The sequence below is a fragment of the Pygocentrus nattereri genome, chromosome 30 (genome assembly GCF_015220715.1).
Source record: "Pygocentrus nattereri isolate fPygNat1 chromosome 30, fPygNat1.pri, whole genome shotgun sequence".
Classification (NCBI taxonomy): Eukaryota; Metazoa; Chordata; class Actinopteri; order Characiformes; family Serrasalmidae; genus Pygocentrus; species Pygocentrus nattereri.
In genome coordinates this window covers 7,003,735-7,011,316 of record NC_051240.1, presented here as the reverse complement: position 1 = coordinate 7,011,316, position 7,582 = coordinate 7,003,735, and the positions used below count along the sequence as shown (strand labels likewise).

The 7,582-nt window shown below is 40.4% G+C and overlaps 1 protein-coding gene and 1 long non-coding RNA gene across 3 annotated transcripts in view; one reads left to right on the top strand and one right to left on the bottom strand.

The window, feature by feature from the left end:
* Window positions 1-1,180: 1,180 nt before the first annotated feature.
* The window catches only part of LOC108424788 (inactive rhomboid protein 2), a 71,053-nt gene continuing 64,651 nt past the window's right edge, over window positions 1,181-7,582 (top strand). Inside the window, exon 1 of one of the 2 annotated variants that reach the window (XM_037536581.1) lies at window positions 1,181-1,479. The gene's annotated coding sequence lies outside the window, so the exon portion shown is untranslated. The remainder of the gene's footprint in view (window positions 1,480-7,582) is intronic. The other variant, XM_017693022.2, reaches the window with a different exon arrangement.
* Window positions 4,044-6,405, bottom strand: LOC119262944. The gene is made up of 2 exons (XR_005130017.1): window positions 6,030-6,405; window positions 4,044-5,385 (listed from the first exon to the last, which is right to left on the bottom strand). It is a non-coding gene; the product is annotated as an uncharacterized LOC119262944 (long non-coding RNA).

Below are 7,582 nucleotides of genomic sequence, written 5' to 3'. Positions count from 1 at the left end.
CTCGGGGGGGCTTTTTTCCACATAAGTGGGGAAAAAAGACTTATCTAATAATCCGTTAGGGGCGTATTTTTGGCTGAGCATCAGCAAAGTGAGTGGTTAAAGTCAAACTGATCAATCAGAGACAAAGAAGCTGTTATCAAGTAAGGCTGATTGGTTATTATTGTTGATGGTGGAAGCACTAATCCAAAAGCCCAGCTGAGCGGAGTTAAGCTGCTTCTCCTTCTGGGTTTTCACCAAACCACTGGCCCACTAAAAGAGTTAGGTGCAAGTTTTAAAATAACTACAGCCTGCGATCGTAGTACCACAAAGTGCTCCGTCAGTGGACAATGAGAAAGAAGGAGGTGGCTATGGCTGGTCAGTGCATACCCACGTAGGCTTTTCGGCCTACAGCAGTGTTGACAGACCCAGACGGTGAAGTTATAAGCAGTGTTTCAGCAACTAATGCTTTGTGAATGAGCGTCAACGCAGAGCAGCCCATCAGAACAGAGCTCATTTACATATATCAGTCTTAAAGGCACAGTAACAAAAAAGACTGCTCAGAGGGGCTTTGGGAAATGGTTGAGTGACATTGAATTATGAGGTTTCTGATACATGAAACCACAAACATGGGAATCCTAAGGGCCAAACGTAGCAAATAAAATACAGAATCCGGGCCTTTTAACTCAACATCATGAAGGGTGTGGTACGAGTTAAGGAGGGTCTGTTGTGGTGCAGTGAACAGCATTAGCAGAGAAACCTTTCCCTGCGGTAAAAACAGAAGCAGCACAGCAGGTGTCAGTGTTGGCTGTTAAACTGCTCGCAGGGTTGCCAGTATTCAAGTTACCAAGCCAATATGACATTACTCCAAAAACAAAATCCTAAATCACCGGGCGAGCTTTGCGCTTAGCTCTTAAATCAACCCACAAATATTCGCTGGCATTTTGGGCGACACTCGGCTAAAAACAGCGCGATGTGGTTTCAGTTATGGATGTTTCATTCGTGCTTGTTTTGGCTGTCCTAGCTCAGTCTACAGGGCTCAAGTTGGCTTCCTACTTCTATTTTTCCGTTCCGCCTTAAATGGTGCAGCCGTTACATTCTGGCGCCTCCAGCAGAGTGTAACGGCTGCACCATTTAAGGTGGAACGGAAAAATTCAACAAGCGCTTCGTGCTCAATCTGTGGAGCTGGAGGCGTTTGAATAACGATTTTATAAGGCAATTAACACGATTAACGTCTAGCTTTTTAGCTTTAAATGCACACAAAAGTCTGTTTTAGGCTCAGTGTTGAGGTGGGCTAACAGGTCTTTAATCCCTCCCAGTCCATGTTTCCTTGGCTCAAGTTCCCACTAAAGGGAAGTGTGCGGTAGTAACGTGAGCAGCACCTCGCCCGCCGAAACGGCGGCAAAATCCACAGTTATAAGCCACAAAGAGGATATTTTCTGGGATTAAAGCGTCGATGAGTCCCTTCTGGAGGACTCCAGACTGCTCTGCTGACTGTGAGAGGTGAGGAGACGCTGGTTAGTTGCCTGTTTTGTGTGTTTTGTTGTTAGTTATCGTGGCTCTATCACACTGGCCGCTGACCATGGGGCATTATGAAAGCCTGACTGTGTGTTTATCATCATTATTATAACTCAAACAGTGTCACAGACGTTTAGCAGCGTGTCTCAGTAGGAACAGTACTGCCCACAAGAAAGTCTGCAACTTTAAAATAAAACTGCGAAATACTTGAGGCTCCTTGCATACCTACCAGATAACAGTGGAGCCTGGTGGATTGATTCGAGTGTAGTTCAGTCCCGTTTTCAGTCTTGACTGGTTTTCTGGCAACATATTTTCACCAAGTATTATCAGAACTTAAGGAGCCTCTGTAAGGTGACATGGAAATTGTTTTAAAATTAAGAATGGCCACAAAAATATATATGGCGATCTCAAAGTACTACACCAGGGCACACATTAGTATATTAAGACTAGAAATTAATATATTGAGGCCACGAGTTGCTATCTAAATGTCACAAATTAATATATGGAGACTGCATATTACTATATTAGAGCCACAAGTTGCTCTATTAGGGTCCCATATTAAAATATCGAGGCCACAATTTACTATGTAAATGTCACAAATTAATGTAGGGAGATCACATGTTACTATATTAATGCCACAAATTACTATATTAGGGGCACAAATGAATATATTTAGGCCACAAGTTGCGATATAAGGGAGCAAATTAATATGTGGAGACCACATATTTCTGTATTAAGGCCACAAATCACTATATTAAGGGCATAAATTAATATATTAAGACCACAGGTTACGATATAAAGGGCAGAAATTAATATTCAGAGACCACTAATTACTAAAGTAAGGCCACAAATTACAATATTTGGGGGAAAATTAATATATTGAGGCTACCACTTGATAAATTGAGGCTGAAAGTTAGGAGTAGCTTAACTTGTGGTGTCAGTATATTAATTTGTGTCCTCAATCTAGTAATTTGTTTAAAAAAAAAAGTAATTTATTGAACAAATAATCGCACCGTAATGGGCTTCATGCTAACTAAAGATATCAGTCAATCTTCTGTTCCACCTTTTTGTTTTTCTTTCTTGCTTATGTGGAAGTGGTGTCTGAGTTTATGGTGCAATAATGAATGGTGTTGAGAAACTGTAGGTTGTGTAAACCCATGTAGAAGCTTTTGACACTACTACATGTTTCATCTACATATGTGCATATATTTCAGTGTACTGATGTGCAACCATTAGCATATATTTAAGTATATATTTAGCACATTTTAAATCTTTGCACGTTTCCATGTGTTTTTAACATGAGCAAATATATGTGCATATATTTTTCTCCCACATGGTGGAATATAGTGGAAAATATTGTGTGTATTGTGGAAAAGTTTTCTTTCTTAAAAACCTTTGGCACATTTGACCCCCTGAAATGCCCCACGTCATCATCTGGAGAACTTTGTGGTTGAATTTTGTGCTTTAACTAGCCTAATTATCCAGAATTCACGGGTTGAATAAACCGTTAAATCAGGGAAATGACCTAACAAGGGGTTTGGCTTGAGCCTCAGCAGCTAGTAGCGGTGAGCAGTATCTTATTATTATCTTAGTGTGTTTTATTGTTACTGTGATGAACTGCATTGCAGCATGTGGTGGATAATATCAGTGCTTAAAAACACTGAACAACTTCATGTTTTATGTTGAGTATTTAGTCCTGTTTCATGGGATTTAGCTCAGCGGAGTCTGTAGAACGCTGCATATATAAAGCATTGTGATCGTAGTTTTGATAGTGTGGTGTTGCATCTTATCAGACCTCAGAAAAAGAAAGAAAATCATGATGATGCGTCATGAATTGCAGCAAAGCATTTTTTTGGTGTTCTGGTGCAATATCTCTCATCTCTTGGAGTTAGTACCTGGCCAGACTTCTTCTTTTAAACATTTAGATTCCATACTTATTCCTTCACTCTCGCTCTTTCTCTCCTGTTCCCTCTTCCTCCACGTCCTCCTCTCCGTTCCGGTTGTAGGTTTGCCTGTTTAAGCCATTATGGCTGGTTGCTTTTGCACAGTGCCTGTGATGGAGCTTCCCGTATTGCCTAAGTAAGTCAGTGTGTCATGTTGTGTTGCCACTTGTCAGGTTAAGCTCTCAGAAAGTGCAGTTAGACCGCAGTTACAACCCACATAACTTACAGCAGTTACGCTGTAGAGCACCTGCTGGCTCGACAACAAAATTGATAAGGGAGCTCAGTGACCGTAACAGTCAAGCTGCTACTAAAGGCTACATGAAATATCACTTGTCAATAATCGTGATGGTGCCCATTACATGCCCAGCTGCTGATTTCACAAATGGCTGCAAGATGCAAATCCTCTGACCGATGTTAGTTTTGTACAAGGGGAGAGTTAAAAAGCTACAATATTGCCAAGCAGTATTTTTGCAATACCTATATTTTGTCTTTAATGCACAGCCCTTGTTATCGTAACACTTACTTACTAAAAATCTACAGTGCTGTGCAAAAGATAGAGACCACCATTCATTCATTTTCATTCATAACTTCAAGTAAAAGTAGTTGTTAAGAACAGGTTCTTTTTATCAACAGTAAATAAAGCAGAAAACATGTATTTAGCAGGAAATTACCCGGAAGCCTCAACATCTGACAAAGATCAGATGTTGCTCTTTTCCTTTATTACAGCTTCCATTCTTTTCAGGAGACTCGCTTTCAGTTTCTCTCAGAAATCTGCAGACACACCTCCAATGTTCAGTCTTAGAAGTCGGTTGATTTGTTTCATGAAGTAATCCATTCGGTGATGATGAGGTCTGGACTCTGGGGTGGTCAGTCCAGTTCTGCTTCATTGTTTGATGTGTCTCCTTTTCTCAGTGAGGATTCTTGAACAGCTACACATCCTTTCAGACCCATAGGGCTGAGGTGTCTTCTCACAGTGGAAGGTTGGACAGACATAGATCTGAAGCAGCCTGATTCTCTCAAAGATGAAAGCATTAATTGCTGTTTATCTGATAAGGACAGTTTTGCTGTCAACCAGGTCTTCCAGGTGGTTGTTAGGAGTCCCACATTCTCTCTGGCTTTGGTTTGCTGAACCCCATTTTTTCTTTCTTTTGATTTTTACCTTCCCTATGCTAGTGTCTTGTACATACTTGAGAAAGATGGTACTTCAAGGGTTTTTTAGTAAAGAATATGGTTCTATGTAGAACCATGAACACTCAAAGAGCCTTTGGCATCGTGAAAGCGTTCTTCAGTTTAAAGCAGTTTGTATTGTATATGCTTCTAGATACCCTTTTCAAAAAGGTTCTACTACATAGCACCGTATAGGGTTCTTCTGTTGTTACAAGCTTGCCATCATAACTGTAGAAGAACCATTTTTGGTGATCACTTTTCAGGAATGTTCTACATGGAACCATATACTGCACATTCTCCATCAATCTGAAGAACAGTTAAACAACGCAGAGAATTCTTTAATCGGGCAACAGGTTCTTTGAGTGTTCATAGTTCTCTGTAGAACCATTTTGTTATTCATATATTTCATAAAGCTAAAGTTATTGAGCCTTTATCAGATGCATTTGTTTTGCAGAAACAGCTGCACATTGGAAGGCTGGCTCTGATTCCTCAAAAGCACATTTTTTCTTTCAAAGCTGGTCACTTAAACAAGACTTCTTGCAGATTGTGCAGACAGGAAATCATATCGTTTTGCCTGGTTTGCCAAATATCTGATTTATATTTGAGTTTTTTATATGTTGAGTTTTTTTCTTTGAAATCTGAAACAGCAGCATCTCAAACCAGATGTTCCCGTTTCTGATTTGAATCACAGTCACTTGCAGACATGCGGTTTTCATCAAAAGATCTCGGTGTAGATGACGCAAATTGAAAGAAGAATACCTTCGACACAGTGCAGCAGGATCTGAAAACACAAAACAGCACAAAAAAAAGCACTTTAATAAGGAAAGGATAGCGAAAATGGAAAATGCAGATGAAAGCTGTGGGCAGAGCGATGGTGGTTTATTGAACTGTTTTGTTTCCTACAAAATGATATAACTATCAGTTTCTCCCGTAATCATATGGCTTTTGCTCCATTCTGGTGAAGTAAACAGTGAAGCAAAGGTCTGGTGTGACCACGCACTCAGGAATCGGTGTCTGCTGACTGGAGAGGATCTAGTATGGAATTTTTGAAATTTAAATGTACAACCCCCTTTCCAAAAAAGTGCGATGATGTGCAAATCATTTAAACCCTATATATTCACTGAAAATGTGCAAAGAGAAGGTCATAAGTATGTACCAACTACAAAAGAGACGAAAGTGTAGACTGAGGTGGTACTGCTCCGTTCTGTCTGTATGTATAATTTTTCCGAGAACGTGCACAAATATGAATGAAATGAATGCTGGGTACGGACAGAAGGCTTTGTCCATATCCGTGTTTAAAGTTGAGCATAACTGAGCCTTTACAGTGAAGGAGAATAGAGCTGGGGACCGTATTTCAGCTCACTGACTAGAACCTGGACTTCTCATCTAGGAACTTAGTCAATGCGTTTGAAAGTGGTACTGTACCTCCAGTACTTTGATTAGCACTTTATGGCTATGTGAAGTAGCCACATCACACTTTTTTCACTCTTGAAAGAAAGCAGACGTGTCCAGGCTGGGTGCTCAGCATTTGTGCAGGAGGGCCCGTGGTTTTTTTTTCTCTCCGACATGTCCGGACTCGCTCTTTCGTAGTAATGCACCAAACGGGGCAGGCATTTTCAGCCCAGGGAATCTAGTTGAGAGGACAGAAACCGATACGGGAGTTGATTCATCCACATGAGTAACTCTGCAAACACGCATGACCTTTTTTTGAAAGGCTGGTTTGGTGTGGTTTGGCCTAGCTTGGCCTGAGGACCACAGATGTTCTTCCACTGGTGGGCAGTTTGGCAAAAAGATGTTATGGTCCAAGACCTTCATGGTACATATTATAGTACTTTGTTTCTTAAAAGTGTGAGAAGTCAGAACTGACTTCACCAGTTGTGGCACATTTTACAAAAATGCAGTCAAAACTTGGTGTCACTTTTTTCAACTTTTCATGTACTTTTCATGTAACCGTCACTTAAGCAAGTGTAGTTACAACTGTCTGCAAAAGTTTGGGCACCCTTAACCAAATGCCATTTTTTGTTGATTTATGAAGTGGAGAGAAGTGAACACATCTGCTCCAACCTGTTGGGGGGGCGGGATCTGCAAATGCTAAAGCAGAAATGGTCTGATTTTAATGGGTGTAAACTGTGCATTGTTGTTGTTGCACAAGCATAATCTGCATAATAAGTCATTAGAAGGAAACCTTACCTGTGAGCTCTTCACAAAAGGCTGGGCAGTCTGCAGCTTTCACATATACTGGGTGAATGTTTCTTGACTATCAGTGTAATTGGATTTGGCTTTAACACACCTTCTGCAGCAAACTGATTTGGTTGTACAGTCTTGAGAGGGGCTGGGAACAACAGCCAGTCCTTATGATCGCTGAATAAAACATTGTCATCTGGGAGTAAAAATGCATGCCATGTTGTTCTCTGCTAGGGATGGCAGGAAATATTTGTTGAATCCGATGAGAATATGTGCATCTGAATGCAGGAGACGTCCATAATATTTATTGTCTCTACTGTGGCTCTTAGCTTGATCCAGGCCAGTTAGTTAATAACGTGATCTCAAATGGTGGATGCCACATAGAGAAAAGATACTGTTGCTGACTATAAACAAACAAAATAAGTATATGATTTGGCATAGATTAGGATTATATGATGTTCTACACACTGTAGTTATATTTGCAAACATCTGACAGGTTTTTGCTGGTCAGTCACTCTGGACAAGGTAATATTTTTAGTTTATAAATGGAATAAAGCCAATATGTGTGTGAGGTCATTGAATGATTTGCTTTGTACCATAGAAAACTTTTACAGAATTTTTTTTTATTTACAGCCTTTCGCTTTCATTGTCTTATAGGCCTCTATACCTTTTTTGATGACAATCTCATGAGTTGTGACCTCCAGGGTGAGACACTCTGGTTGAAACACAGTGTGCTTTTGGGGTTGCTTGATTGTTCAAGCTGTGCTCCCCCTGATGGATGTAGAATCCATAAC